Here is a 16,416-nt window from a genome sequence, read left to right as displayed (position 1 = left end):
GCCTAGATTTCCAACTTATGAGACGTTTTACAAGAATGCAAGGGTGGAACTACCTACTCACCCTGGTTTGCTGATGCTTGTCTGTGCCATAGTCCAAGCACGCAAGGAAAAATTCGAAAAACATAGCGACGAGGTGGATAAGGCGTTCGATCAGCTGCAACAGCAAGGGCCATCCGAGAACGCGTGGACCGCTTAAGCACCTGAAATTGAAGTGGATCGTATAGAGTGCGTTGCAGAACGACAAGACATCCATCCAGATGATGAGAATGTACAAGAAGATGTCCCAGAATTTCAGATTCTTGAACATGGAGATGGAGTCGTGCTACAAATAGAGGCACCACAGATAAGCATCGAATTTGTCAGGAGGTCTAAACGAGACGCAGGCAACCATATTCTACACGGTCTGCCAGTGGTGTCAGAAGCGTGTGTGGGGTCATAATCCGAAACAGTTTTTCTACTTCGTTTCAGGTGGTGCTGGATGTGGCAAATCACACATCATCAAGTGCATATACACGGAAGTGTCCAAAATTCTGCAACAACTGCCTTGACTACGGGAGGAAGGAGATCTGTCCGTGCCTACGGTGCTCTTGATTGCATTTACTGGAACGGCAGCGTTCAACATATCCGGTAAAACTCTGCATTCCATCTTAAAACTTCCAAGGAATCTGAAGCCACCGTATCAAGGACTTGGACATGCCTTGGATGAACTACGAGCAAGACTACGCGACGTGGAGATTCTCATCATCGATGAAGTGTCCATGATTTTGATGGATCTTTTTGCCTACATAAACTGGAGATATATACAGTGAGGAAAATAAGTATTTGAACACCCTGCTATTTTGCAAGTTCTCCCACTTGGAAATCATGGAGGGGTCTGAAATTGTCATCGTAGGTACATGTCCACTGTGAGAGACATAATCTAAAAAAAAAAATCCAGAAATCATAATGTATGATTTTTTAACTATTTATTTGTATGATACAGCTGCAAATAAGTATTTGAACACCTGAGAAAATCAATGTTAATATTTGGTACAGTAGCCTTTGTTTGCAATTACAGAGGTCAAACGTTTCCTGTAGTTTTTCACCAGGTTTGCACACACTGCAGGAGGGATTTTGGCCCACTCCTCCACACAGATCTTCTCTAGATCAGTCAGGTTTCTGGACTGTCGCTGAGAAACACGGAGTTTGAGCTCCCTCCAAAGATTCTCTATTGGGTTTAGGTCTGGAGACTGGCTAGGCCACGCCAGAACCTTGATATGCTTCTTACAGAGCCACTCCTTGGTTATCCTGGCTGTGTGCTTCGGGTCATTGTCATGTTGGAAGACCCAGCCTCGACCCATCTTCAATGCTCTAACTGAGGGAAGGAGATTGTTCCCCAAAATCTCGCAATACATGGCCCCGGTCATCCTCTCCTTAATACAGTGCAGTCGCCCTGTCCCATGTGCAGAAAAACACCCCCAAACCATGATGCTACCACCCCCATGCTTCACAGTAGGGATGGTGTTCTTGGGATGGTACTCATCATTCTTCTTCCTCCAAACACGTTTAGTGGAATTATGACCAAAAAGTTCTATTTTGGTCTCATCTGACCACATGACTTTCTCCCATGACTCCTCTGGATCATCCAAATGGTCATTGGCAAACTTAAGACGGGCCTTGACATGTGCTGGTTTAAGCAGGGGAACCTTCCGTGCCATGCATGATTTCAAACCATGACGTCTTAGTGTATTACCAACAGTAACCTTGGAAACGGTGGTCCCAGCTCTTTTCAGGTCATTGACCAGCTCCTCCCGTGTAGTTCTGGGCTGATTTCTCACCTTTCTTAGGATCATTGAGACCCCACGAGGTGAGATCTTGCATGGAGCCCCAGTCCGAGGGAGATTGACAGTCATGTTTAGCTTCTTCCATTATCTAATGATTGCTCCAACAGTGGACCTTTTTTCACCAAGCTGCTTGGCAATTTCCCCGTAGCCCTTTCCAACCTTGTGGAGGTATACAATTTTGTCTCTAGTGTCTTTGGACAGCTCTTTGGTCTTGGCCATGTTAGTAGTTGGATTCTTACTGATTGTATGGGGTGGACAGGTGTCTTTATGCAGCTAACGACCTCAAACAGGTGCATCTAATTTAGGATAATAAATGGAGTGGAGGTGGACATTTTAAAGGCAGACTAAAAGGTCTTTGAGGGTCAGAATTCTAGCTGATAGACAGGTGTTCAAATACTTATTTGCAGCTGTATCATACAAATAAATAGTTAAAAAATCATATATTGTGATTTCTGGATTTTTTTTTTTAGATTATGTCTCTCACAGTGGACATACACCTACGATGACAATTTCAGACCCCTCCATGATTTCCAAGTGGGAGAACTTGCAAAATAGCAGGGTGTTCAAATACTTATTTTCCTCACTGTATATATGTGTGTATTTCCCACACCAGGAGTAATTTATATAGTTCTATTATATAGTGATTATCTTCTCAAAAAAATTTCTATGCAAAATGTAAAATGTTCTATTAAAAAAAATATATATATAAATATTTGTGTGTGCTGTAAAGTGGTTAGAAAAAATGAAATCGGAATCGGCTAAAACCGGTATCGGCAGGTCAATCACAATGAAAAATCCGAAAGCGGAATCGGCCTAGAAGGGTGCAAGGTGAAGAAGACAACTTGGTTTACATTGAGAGATCTGAAGAAAATCTAAGGAAAGGAGCAGTTCGTTGACAATTCCCCATCAAGTTACCCTACGCCTGCACAGCTCACAAAATCCAAGAAATGACAATGGAGAATGCTGTTGTGTCACTTAAGAAGATTTTCGATCCGGGAATGGCCTATGTTGCCCTCAGCAGAACAACCTTGCTTCGTGGACTGCACATTACGGACTTCAGTGAAAAGAAGATGTATGCAGATCCTACAGTCACAGCCTCATTGGGAAACATACAGCCTCATTGGGAAACATGACAAGAGCGACATTTAAAGTAAGAGGTAGAGGAATAGTTAGCTTAAAAGATTACTCAGATACAGGAAACAATAGAGAGTTGGGCCTTCCTCTTGATATCCCACCATGAGGAGAGATACAGTATACTTTCTGATATGAGTGGGCCTTTTCAAGCCAGCAGGTTCAGACTTCCACTAAGCTCTTTTGTTGTCTGACATTGAGGTTGATTTCATAGAATAATACAATCAAACAAACTCATTGTCATTAATGCTCATATTTCATTTTTACTTTTCAAAGGCTCAAGAACTGAGACCTCTGGGGATTGGACACTTCTGAGGCACTCGCATGCTTCAACCACCCTGGATAATTTGGAGAACACTTCTGCCTCAACCGTCTTGGACAAACCAAACGTCAGCAACACTCAACCAAGACATGGTAAAATATAAAAGGCGCCGAAATACAAAATTTGCTTACCAAAAAGTGAATGCGTTCATAATGAAAACAATTATTTATTCTTGCCTTCACAGAGATGGCAGTATGTGAAGTTGTGCTTTTTTATCTGAAATATATTTTAATCCTTTGTTTTCAGATTTCCAGGAGAACACAGCACTTCATGTGGTTACATCCCAAACTTCTTCAAAGTGCTCCACTGCAAAGCAAGGTAAATACTGTAAGCATGTGGATACACCACATTACTCTTTTAGAAAAAAAGTTATTTAATTTAATGAATGCCATATACTATCATAACTTCTAAATTATCACGACTGGAAATGGCAGTCAGGTATCCAAATCACAAGGCTTAGGCTAAGTCAAGATACACAGAATAAAGGTCAATATAACAGTACCCAGTACCTAAGTACCCCTTTTCCACCAAGGCAGTGCTGGTGCCGGTTCGGAGCCGGTGCCTACTCGTGAACCAGTTCTTTGTGTTTCGACAGCCAAAGAACCGGTTCTCGGCCAAGAAAATTGGTTCCAAAGCGGCACCAACTCTTTGCTGGACTAGAACCGTTCTTTTATCACGTCATGCTTACGTCGGGGGCTGGGGGCGGGGTTATTGTCGGACTTCTTCTCGAACATAACCTCCGTCTATAGTAATCCAGACGAGCAGCACAAAGGTGTTCTAAACGTCGTCTTCTGACCCCAATATAGGATCGCAAAGCCAGGAGAAACATCTGCAGAAAGACTATGTAGTCCAACATTGTAATAGGTGGTTCGCAAGTTGAACCAACTTTGAACCAGTACCAGTTCCGAACCAGTTCTTTTTTGGTGGAAAAGAGGTTTAGGAGACTAACACTGGGAAACAAACTATACTGGAACACTTACTGATACAGATGAGACAAACTAGCATCCTCAAATGGGGACAGACATGTGAAATAAAACAGGAAATACTAAATGGAGAAAAAAAATGGATGTATGGATGGATGTATGGATGTAACAAAATATATATTTTTTTATCAAATCCTCAATGTTTCACTTTAGCAGAGCCATTGTTTCATCTTTAATACATTTCTTTTGTTTACATTCGACAGCTGGGAAGGTGAGGAGCAAGTGGACAGGTAATGAAGTGAAGGCTGTGGAGCGGCACATGATTCATTTCATAACCAGCTGCAAGGTGCCAGGTAAAAAAGACTGTGACTCCTGCCTCCAGGCAGAACCAGTGGCTCTGAAAGACCGAGACTGGGCTGCAATCAAATACTACATTCACAATAGAATCATATCAATGAAAAGGAAGATGAATAGATAGAACTAGAACAGTAGTTCCCAAACCTGTCCTGGAGAACCCCCAACACTGCACTTTTTTTTGTCTCCCTAATCAGGTTTCATTTTCATTCAAGGATTGCTATTGATGTTTTCTTGTACAAGCATTCCACCTAGTTTTGACTGAAGCTGCCATGTTGACATGTATTCATGAGGGCTATTAATGATATGTTTTTTTCAGAGGTGGACAGTAACAAAGTACATTTACTTGAGTACTGTATTTAAGTACACTTTTTGAGTATCTGTACTTTACTTGAGTATTATTTTTTCTGGAAACCCTTTACTTTAACTTCACTACATTTGAAAGACAAATATCGTACTTTTTACTCCACTACAATTCTGTCAAGGTCCTTGAGTAGAAAGTAACATCAGTCAGTGAATGATTTTGGTTGCAGGGGTTGCATTTTGGTTGGAAATGAAAGTCGGGTTGACGTCAGAACCCTGCATCTGATTGACATTAGAACCCGACGTCAGATTGACATTGGATATTGAATGAAAATAAAAGTCGGGTTGACGTCAGAACCCGACTGATGTTGGTTTCTGACGTCAACCCGATTTTCATTTTCAACCACAATACAACGTCTGTCCATTGTTGGAGATCAACGTCAATCTGACATTGGATTCTGACATAAACCTGATTTTCATTTTCAATGTTGGGTTTGATTTTCTAAATGCGAATTTTGTCACTTTTTTTGCACACTAGCTTATAGATAACAGTAAGGCTAACATATTCATACTAAAAGCCAAAAAACTTTAAATAGGGCAATATTTGAGGGAACAGCCATTTGGGTGTCCGAAACCATTGTGGACGTTATTGAGTGCACTTATTCAATCTCACATTCAATCCCATTACTGGAACTGTGTTCTAGAAATAAATTTGATATTGATATGAGGGTATGCAGGCATAGATTCAGAGGCATACGGTACTTTAAGTATTACATACAACAATGCAACAATAATAAAACAATGCATTGACATTTACTTTTTACTTTTGATACTTAAGTATTTTTAAAAACGAGTACTTCTGTACTTTTACTTAAATAAAAATAGGTCTTTACAACTTTTACTTGTAACGGAGTAATATTTGACCAGTAGTATCTGTACTTTCACTCAAGTAAGGAAGTTGTGTACTTCGTCCACCTCTGTTTTTTTTCAGCCCCACCCTTCAGACACTATTTTTTTTTTCTTACTACCTCAGGATCATATAATGCATTTTCAAGTAACTGACATAATCTCTTTCATAGAATAAGGTTTAAAAGTATATGTAATCTATACTATCTGTGTCAACAAACAAATACTTTAAGGGATTGTTACTTGCACACATATTTCCCAGGTTTTCAGTGTTTTGTTTTTGACGCTAAAGAGAGTGGTTCTTCAATTTCAAATAAGCTATGTCTTTTGTACTGCCTTATCCTGTATTGTGGTTGGTTGTTCAATGCTTTAAAAACATTTGATGAGGGCTGCCATTTCTTAATTTAGTTAAGCCCTAGTTATAATAAGTCCATCCATATGCAGCATTGGTTAATTATGTCCTTATGGATAACTGTAGGAATATTCATAAGGCCAGCCAATGAAGGTCAATCATTTTCATACTTGTAACTATTTTGGTTAAGCTATTAATACAACTAAGAAAGACATGAAGTGTTACCTCTTTCTTTCCCTTAACATCTACTCTGAAATTCATGAATAGACAGTGAGACATTTGAAGACCTTAAAGGGATAGTTCACTTTGAAATTAAATTTTGGTATGTTTTAGCTTACATCAAGGGCATCCAAGATGTAGGTGTCTTTTTTTCCGCAGTAGTTTAAATTTTGATATTTTTAGGTCAAACCGTTCTTGCCATATCACCCTGTAGCCCAAGACTGGTTGCCCACTGAAGCTAAGCAGGGCTGAGCCTGGTTAGTACCTGGATGGGAGACCTCCTGAGAAAAACAGGTTGCTGCTGGAAGAGGTGTTAGCGAGGCCAGCAGGGGGTGCTCACCCTGTGGTCTGTCTGGGTCCTAATGCCCCAGTATAGTGACGGGGACACTATACTGTCAAAGAGCACCGTCCTTCGGATGAGACGTAAAACCGAGGTCCTGACTCTCTGTGGTCATTAAAAATCCCAGGATGTCTTTCGAAAAAGTAGGGGTGTAACCCCGGCATCCTGGCCAAATTTGCCCCTTGGCCTCTGTCCATCATGGCCTCCTAATCATCCTCATATACTGATTGGCTTCATCACTGTCTCCTCTCCACCAGTAAGCTGGTGTGTGGTGAGCGTTCTGGCGCAATATGGCTGCCGTCGCATCATCCAAGTGGATGCTGCACATTGGTGGTGGTTGAGGAGATCCCCCCCTTCTATGTAAAGCGCTTTGAGTGCTGAGAAAAGCGCTATATAAATGTAATGAATTATTATTATTATTATTTGTCTGTCAGATATATAATGCAGGTCAATGGTCACTGTCTCAAAGAGCATGCAAGTGATCTGAGAGCGCGGGCGGGTATAGATATATACACTAGATGTCGCATTGGGTACGGTTTCGCAGTAGCAAATGCGACATCTAGTGTATATGTCTATACCCGCCTGCGCTCTCATCATTTGGACGCAGCTGTGTTCAAGAGGTAAAAACGATATAAATACTGTTCGTTTTCTCACACAAACCGCTCGTTTCGTGTCTTGGGCCATCAATGTGTACTTACGTTGGGGAATTGTTTCATTTGGACGATGGGGAATTGTTTTAATTTGGACTCTGTGCTTGCTCTTTGAGACAGTGACCATCGACCTGCATTATATGACTGACAGACAAGAACGGTTTGGCCTAAAAATATCAAAATTGAAACTACTGCGGAAAAAAAGACACCTACATCTTGGATGCCCTCGAGGTAAGCTAAAACATACCAAAATTTAATTTCAAAGTGAACTATCCCTTTAAGGTGCACTGAGTTCCTGCATGGTTTCAGCGCGATTTCATTTTTGTCTCAAATCGTAGGCATCTCTCCTTGATCCGCTAGCCTCCTGCCCCCTGAATACTCTGTGAAAAAGCCCGGTCTCGGGAGACAACACAGGTATCGTTATGTCAAAAAAACACTAGGTGCACAGGTTCTGCACCAAAATGCAACAAACCACATTCCAGCCAATCACCGACAAGATGGCATTTTCTATTGCAGGAAGGACGGATTCTACAAGAAGTGTTTTTCATAAGCTCATAAGAATCTTCAATATATCACCTTTAACTAATAACCTAATATCGTAAAAATATTGTAAAAACATGCTGTTTTGTTTGGTATTTACTTGGAATTTCAACAGAAGTGTCACCATGCAGGAACTCATAGTGCACCTTTCATGGGCTACGACCCCTTTGAGTTAGCTTTTATACATCTCTGAGCCACTCAGTTTTGCTAGATTTTATCAACCTGCAAATGTGAAAAAGGTTTACTGAACATTGAGCATGACTATATTGTACAGCGCTGCTTCTAATGTAGAAAGAAATTTCAAACATTTAACAGCAGCCAAGTTGCAAATATGCACCCTATTTTATTCATTACTGAGTCTTTTATAAGTCATTTAAAGGAATCAAGCCACTTTTGCAGTAGGTGAGGGAAACCAACATGGATCAAATGCTTAAAATCATTCATCACAACACAGAAGGACTGTCATCAGATGCCATCATGAACTGCTTCTATCGGATATTCTTTGCATGACGGAAACTCACCTGACCCTTCATTCACTACACCTCACGTCCAATTGGAAGGATACAACATGTTTCTGCGTAACAGACATGTCTCCTACTCGACACACCAAGAAATTGCGCAGAAAGCTGGCGGTGGAGTTGCAATATATTGCAAAGAGCATATTTCAGCTCAGCCTAGGCAGTTTGTACAAAATGTGACCGATCTGGAGTACGTCGTCATCAAAGTAGATAGCCCGATCAAAGCAACAATCGCTGCTGTCTACAGGCCACCACACTACGGATTCGAAGGATTCCTGGAAAACTTGAAGAGTCTGCTGGATTATTTGGACATCGTGGACGAACATCCTGTAATAATCTGTGGCGATTTTAATGAGGATCTCTGCACAGGGAAAAAAACTGTTCTGGAATTGTTTAAATCTAAAGGATACACGCAACTGATCACCACAGCAACAACCAAAAAGAACACTCTATTGGATCATATTTACATCTCTCATCCGGATTTGTGCCTTCAGTCGGGTGTCTTGCATAGTTATCATAGTTATCACAATCCCGTGTACTGTATTTTGCGTAAATGAGTTTTTGTGATGGACCAGTATTGTTGTGTGTTGCGGTAGGTTAGTATGCCATACGGAACCGTTTGCCACTGAACCTTGCTTTAAATGAGACAGTGGGGCTTCGACAGCCTTAGTTGAACGGTTGGGCGCGTATGGTCGGGTTGTTAGGTAGGCCATACAGAACCGTTGCCAATGGACCTGGATACATGACATCAGCAGGGCTTCGACAGCCTTAATCAAACGGGTTGGCGCGTATGGTCATGTTGCGGTTAGATTGTGGTTAGGAGATTGTGGTTAGGTCATGTTTATGGTTTATGCCACTGAGCTACGAGGAAGGAGCAACCACAGCAGCAGCAGGAAGGACGGAGGAGTAGTGTGACAGCTCCAGGGAGGACACAGACAGTCATTGAGCAACAGTGGCAGTAAGTTATAAAAGACAAGGGAAAGAGAGAAGTAGCAAGACACCATTGTAATGTTTGATTTTGACCTTATAACATACATTTTACTTGAATTGATTTCAATCTACACAATTTGTGACAATCTGTGCGGGATATGCAGTCCCCTGCTATTTTATGATTGATATGTGCACTTCTATAAAGTTGCAGGAAGAATTGGGAGACCATAGCAGTCCTGTCTGGATACGAGTGTGCAATATACCTTCTAAAGCTAAGTGTTAAAAGATTTTGCTTCAGTCGGTGTACTACTGCTTTTCATAACCGCATTTGAATCGAAATGTTATATTTGAATCTAATTTTGATTTTAATGTTTTTCAGGAACCAGCCAAATGAAGTCAGATTCTCTGAGAAGATCACGTGTGCTACATCAATGACGATGACGAGCTGGATACCAGATTACGTGCCAATTTCTTTCCGTAAGTTTTATTTCTATATTTCTTTCTTTTTTTTGTTTATTAGTTCCGGGTGTATTAGTGATCCCATTGTTAATTTATTAGTTTCATGCCCGGAGAACAGGTCCAAATATCTATGGCATTGAGGACAACGCTGAAGAATGAAGAAGCAGAGGAAGAAGCAGACTGAGGTAAAGTTTGTCAATACTACTGATAAGGTCTAGTGTTTCAGTGCATTTTATTATACAACGGTTTCATTGTTTTTCCCAGGTCAAAAATGGTCTTCGTTGGTGGCCAACAGACACTGCTGTCCTATCTTGCCCTCTTATTTAAAAAAAGAGCAGATTTTACCAGTGGATTTCATAGTTTTGTAAGATAAAATTATAATTTTGTTATATTGATATTAAAATGTTAAACTAAAAAAAGTAGCATCAAAAGGTTTATTTAAACTAATAGTCTTAATTTTCTACCATATAGCTAACAATTGAATAAAATTAACAGGTAGCTAACAACAACTTGCTTTGCGCTTTATGATGTTAATCACTCCAGTATGAACTTAATTTTATTTATTTATTTTTGACAATGTTATTTATTTTAAAAACTGCTGTTCAATGTTTATTCATGTTAGTTCACTGTATTTACTAATGTTAGCACTTAAAACTTTTAATTTTAACAATGTACCAGTATTAGTAAATGTTAAAAATCACTGACAAAGATTAATAAATGCTAAAAAAGTTAAATGCAGGAAAAACCATGGGTTTTGTTCAAAGGTGTATGATTTGATGTGAAAAGCTTTGATTTTAACGTGCATGATGGTTCTCAGAAGTGACAGAGCAAAAATGGTATTTTGCCAGGCTTACATTTGACCCATCAACTATGCTGCTTAATAAGTCTTGGAGAATCAGAACAATTCAAATAAATTCACTAACATTATCATATATGTTTTACCTCCTCTGCCCTCAGGATATCCACGGAGACAGATGCGCGCCATTCAGCATAGAAACATCGGCCTCTCCCATCTGTGCAGAGACGGAGTTCACCTGAGCACAGAGGGAAACCAGCTTCTCCTGAGCAACCTCAGAGAAGGTCTGCAGGTGGAACTCCAAAGTTGAAGCCAAATGTCCTTTTAAAGGCAACAACGGCTCTTTTCAGAGCTACCCACTCATTCAACTAAAGAGCATTTTTACAAAATGTATTCACAACTAGGGCTGAACGATACATCGAATTTTCATCGTCATCATGATATGAACTCGCGCAATGAACACATCGCAACAGACAGCCTGACACAATGAATAATGCCTGGTTCAGATTACAAGATTTTTGTGTCTGTTAAAATGTCACGGTGTCAGATTACACGATTTTGACTCCTAACAAGAAACATGTCAGACTACACGTTGCTTTCCGACCAGTCATCGCATGTCGTCACACGCACACATTCACTCGCAAACATTCACTCACACACGCTCACTCGCACACACTCACACACACACTCACACTCACTGTCCCTCGCTCACTCACTTGCGCTCTCTCACTCACTCACTCTCTCACACACACACACTCGCTCACTCAAGCACACACACACACTCACTGTCCCTCGCTCACACACTCGCGCACACACACCTGCTCACTACACACACACTCGCTCACTGGCGCACACACACACTCACTGTTGTTCGCACTCTCAACTCTCGCTCACATACTCAACCCGTCGTGGAGGACCGTTCAAAAATTAAACATGCTAGTCTTTCTGTCATGATGTCCTGAAGCATCGCAGAGGTTGTCGCCCACTATGACACGCTATATGAGATGAAACGATCGAATCTTGCGTCCCGACACCCATTGTCGTTTACGAATCCCCACGACACCCTACGTCAAACGGATTGTGCCAAAATCGTGCTAAAATCGTGTAATCTGAACCAGGCAGGTAATAAACTTTTGACCTAACACGCAAATAACCTATTAAAGCACTAAGACATGGGAACAGTATAGCTAACATTCACATTCAGGCTAAACTAGTACATAATTTAAAAAAAACGCGTAATTTTAGCCGCGTTTCCACCGCAGGAACTTTCCCCAGGAACTAGGAACTTTGGGCTGGTACTCGATGTGTTTACACCGCAGGAACCAGGGTCTAAATGAAGTTCCGGGTAAATATTTCCCCCTCCGATAGTCCCTGCTCATGAGGTAGTACTTTTTCAAAGTTCAGGAACTTTCAGGGGTGGGACTTGTGCGCTGCACAAGCTGATTGGTTGTGTTCACGCCGCATTTTGGTTGGATGACTCCACGCAGCATTTTCTTTATTTTTAACCTCCCTTTTAAAAAGTGGCTTCATGCAGTAAAGTTGTCTGTCTGCAAATATGGAATTTAATAAAAAAAAACTGGGGGACTGGCGACGAGTTTCAGTCTTTATTATTTGGGTATTTGTGGAAGAGGAAACTTTCTGCGCGTTCGTCACAGCCATCTCACGGCCAATGTCCGCAATAGCTGATAACATACAATTTTATATCTAACGTTAGCATTACGAGCTCTGAACACGCTTTATCAGTGCTCGTCTCTTTTCTGCCACAGCTTTTAATATTAAGTCATTATGTTTACACATTGTCATCTATTGCAAGGCAAACCATAGGATTGAAATAGCGCATTGAGGTTGGTAACAAACAACTATTTACAAGACTGTCACTATTTATGATTGATAGACGGGGTTCAGGCTTTTTTTAAGCGTATTTGCGCAAAAGGAAATACCTTGTCTAATTTTATACGCATACGAGCTTTCTGAACACGCTTTAGTATCAGTGCTCGTCTATTTTGTTATGTTAATTACCTCGTTAGTAAACCAATAACTGCAGCACAGTTTGAATCTCCTCCATACTTATAAATGTGGCGCTCAAAACTGATTACTGTCCGTCGCAGACCGGGAGGAGCAGTTGCACGCAGTTTACCTTCCCGGTACTTTAGACCGCGGTGTAAACGCAGAAAGCAACCGGTCTGGGGCAAAAAAGGTTCCTGGGAAAAAAGTTCCTGGGACAAATTGTTCCGGGTAATTTCGGTGTAAAAGCGGCTTTTTATAATCTTAGGGGTAATGCTGTAAAGATAATTTTAATACAAAGTAATAACTAGTACAACACTAGGGTCTAATCCATTTGCTGGGTGGAATTTGACACAACAGGCGTTTAAAAAATCTTTTAAATAAACATTTGGTTAATTGGCACATACTGTGTTTTTGTCTTTATTGAATGGTATTGAAAGTTACTCATTGTCACATTATGAATATTTTCTTGTGAACTTCAGAGAAGATCCAGGTATATTCACAGATGGTTCTTTAAGATGGTAAGAGGCCGGGTCATTTAAAAGCTTACATTTAAATCAGCTTTATATACTCAGCATTTATAAAATCAAGACCACTACATGTACAGGATATCAACGATCAATTAATGTTTGATGCTTTGAAAAGAATAACATGCATTCATATTCAGACACACCTGTTAACGTGTCTTCACACAGCTTCACTGAACAGCATCCAAATGGCATTTTAATCCAGAAGTGTGCATAATTGGAGGAATATTGATACATTTAGAAGTTTGTTTCATTTATTTAGACAAAATCATTATTTCTATTCATATTCCAATAAACTATGCGATCTGATGAGCAGAAGTGGCTTCCAGCGATTGCTGTTATGACCAAAGTAGGTACAGTAGGTGTGGTGTCATATTATAATTTTAAACTACAGTACAGTTGTTTTTTAATTCAACAATTTTTTACATAACAAAAAAAAATTTAAACAATTATTTAAAAAAAACAATAAAAATGAATTATAATTTAACACACTTCAATGATTGGTTTAAACAAAAAGGAAAATGTGCAGTATGATCGATGGGGTGTCACAGTTAAGTGCCTTTTATAAAGTAACTGCACATGCGTCCTCTACTTGGGTCCTTCACACAAACAAATCTGCCATTTAAAACAATACAAATGATGCACTGTTGCTCAGTATTAAGTTATAGATTGTGCTGTATGATTTCTTTTCATTTGCTACGACCTGGCTACACAAGAAGCACGTGCAGGGACGTGCAGATGGTAGTCATGGTAACGAACACAATATAAACCTGTTGTGCGTCTGTGCTGAGCTTCCGGTGGAATAACAACAAAAATGCACACTAATTAAGTGTCTGTGCTCTATATGCAACCACTAATCAGCCTATTCTGTTTGGTTAGTAAAAAAAAAAAAAAAACTTTTATGATTGCGGATTAGATCCTAGAACCCCTGACACGAGAGGCAAAAGTTCAACCGCTGGACTATTAACGTCGTAGACAAACAATTTTCGCGGATATGCATTTATCAACCTGAAAATATTTGGTAGTAGGATCTACAACTAGTAGCAGCTAGATCTCATTAAACAATCAATTAAACCCAATGCACTGTTTCTAAATTTCTGGACATCGTAACGTTATTTTTTATTTTTTTATTAATTGTTATTGGTACTTTAAAATAGTAAGAGGGTCTGCACATCCAAAACGCTAAAAATCAGTATATATTACCATATAAATATTGAAATGTAAACATTGTCACAAATCATAAACAGTTTTATAAGCAATAAATTGGAATACATATACGTTAATAATTCTAATTATTATTCTTAAGTGCTGTTGGGTGGGGCCTGTAGAATGTGCAAAAACAGCCAATCAAACATGCAGCACTCATATTAATACTGGCGGTAAATCGCAGTTCCCCTCACTCGTCTTTGAGATGGCACCACGAGTATGGATAGTTGGCAGTTCTATTACGAGCAGGTTGCGTTCTCACATATGTGAGCAGGGCCTGGATGCAAACCTCGATCTTCCCTGTAAGATCACTTGGGATGGCAGAGGAGGTAGACTCTGGGAGCAATTGCTTCCAGCTCTGCGCTCTCTTCGGAGCAGAGCTCAAGCTCCGGACATTTTGATAATACACCTGGGTGGAAACAGTTTGCTCCGGGAGGGCCGCGATCGCTTGAGTTTCCTTAGGGAAATAACGCGGGACCTGGGCACATGTTTCGAGATGTTTCCCAGGACGAGGCTGGTGTTCTCATACATTCTGCCACGCTTGAAATGGAGAGGTCAGATTGGCAGGTCTGCCTACGGCGTGGAACGCAGCCGGCGGTTCATCAATGGGAAGGTTACCGGCTTCTTGGCAGGGAGACAGATGCGCGCCATTCGCCATCGAAACATCGGCCTCTCCCATCTGTGCAGAGACGGAGTTCACCTGAGCACAGAGGGAAACCGGCTTCTCCTGGACAACCTCAGAGAAGCTCTGCGGGTGGAACTCCAAAGCTGAAGCCACCATGTCTAATGCTGCATTCACACCAAACGCGAATATGCGTCTGGCGCGAGTGATTTCAATGTTAAGTCAATGGTAAGACGCGTTGACGCGCGTCTGGAGGTCTTGCGGCGCGAATGAGGCGTTTAGCGCGGCGCGGTAGACGCGAATGAGGTACGCGAATTGAGCGTCTGGCGCGTTTCACGCGTTAAGCGCGAATTGTGCTTTTTGTGCATCACGCGTTTGACGCGAATTCGCGTCTGCCGCCCGAGTTGAAAAATCTGAACTTCTGCGTCAATTCGCGCCGCGTTAACCAATCAGGAGCCTGCCTGCTTGCTGCTGTCACGTGGTGAACTGACAGTTTAATGTTATTTTATGTTTGGCCTCAATAAATTATTTTGTAATATGACTAAAATGCACAACAAAGCAAATCTTTCACATAAAAACTCGATTTCAATATGAGAGATAGCCTACTCATTTGTATTGAATGCTATTTATTCCATATCTATTCTAGATTAGCCTATATGAAACTTTATTAATCTAATGTAAAGACACCAAACACAATTAAGTGTATAAAAACTTTTCAAAAAAAATAACAGGACAGGTTTCACTTTTGGAGGCTGCCTCCATTTCAAGTTCACGGACACAATACCAAAACAATCCATGCTCTTCACACTGACATCGTTACCATCGATGCCGAGGACTACAGGAAAGACCCCAGAACAGGAGGGATGAAGAGACAAAAGAAGCCCATCACCGGAAAAAAGGACAACTTGCCTGACACCATACAAATTGCGTTGGGAGTACGCATAATGGTGACTAGAAATTTGGACGTTGAAGATGGAATAGTCAACGGGTGTTTTGGAAAGATTGCAAACATTGTCAATACGACAAAAGATGGAATCGACACCGTGCAAATGTTAGGACTTCAGCTCGACAATCCAAACGCAGGCAGGAAACACCGCAAAAGGGTGCAAGGTGAAGAAGACGACTTGGTTTACATCGAGAGATCCGAAGAAACTCTTAGCAAAGGAGCAGTTCGTCGACAATTCCCCATCAAGTTAGCCTATGCCTGCACAGCTCACAAAGTCCAAGGCATGACCATGGAGAATGCCGTGGTGTCACTGAAGAAGATTTTCGAGCCGGGAATGGCTACGTTGCCCTCAGCAGAACGACCTCACTTCGTGGATTGCACATCACAGACTTCAATGAGAAGAAGATATATGCTGATCCTGCAGTAACAGCCTCGTTGGATAACATGACCAGAGCAACATTCGAAGGAATCATGCCACTTTTGCAGCAGGTGAGGGAAACCAACATGGATCAAATGATTAAAATCATTCATCACAACACAGAAGG

At 40.9% G+C, this 16,416-nt stretch overlaps 2 protein-coding genes and 1 long non-coding RNA gene across 4 annotated transcripts in view; all 3 read left to right on the top strand.

Moving 5' to 3' along the window:
- Window positions 1-16,416, top strand: part of LOC311289216 (tripartite motif-containing protein 16-like) — a 696,468-nt gene that overhangs the window by 522,242 nt on the left and 157,810 nt on the right. The window lies entirely within an intron of this gene.
- The window catches only part of LOC311289206 (NACHT, LRR and PYD domains-containing protein 3-like), a 216,782-nt gene that overhangs the window by 42,631 nt on the left and 157,735 nt on the right, over window positions 1-16,416 (top strand). The window lies entirely within an intron of this gene.
- LOC311289629 lies at window positions 9,123-11,432 on the top strand. 2 transcript variants are annotated; one of them, XR_014627178.1, is made up of 3 exons: window positions 9,123-9,788; window positions 9,889-9,955; window positions 10,728-11,432. It is a non-coding gene; the product is annotated as an uncharacterized lncRNA (long non-coding RNA). The 2 variants fall into 2 exon arrangements; XR_014627179.1 differs by having other exon boundaries at window positions 9,870-9,955.

This window comes from Rutilus rutilus (genome assembly GCF_951802725.1).
Source record: "Rutilus rutilus genome assembly, chromosome: 4".
Lineage (NCBI taxonomy): Eukaryota > Metazoa > Chordata > Actinopteri > Cypriniformes > Leuciscidae > Rutilus > Rutilus rutilus.
This window is presented reverse-complemented; position numbering and strand designations above follow the sequence as displayed.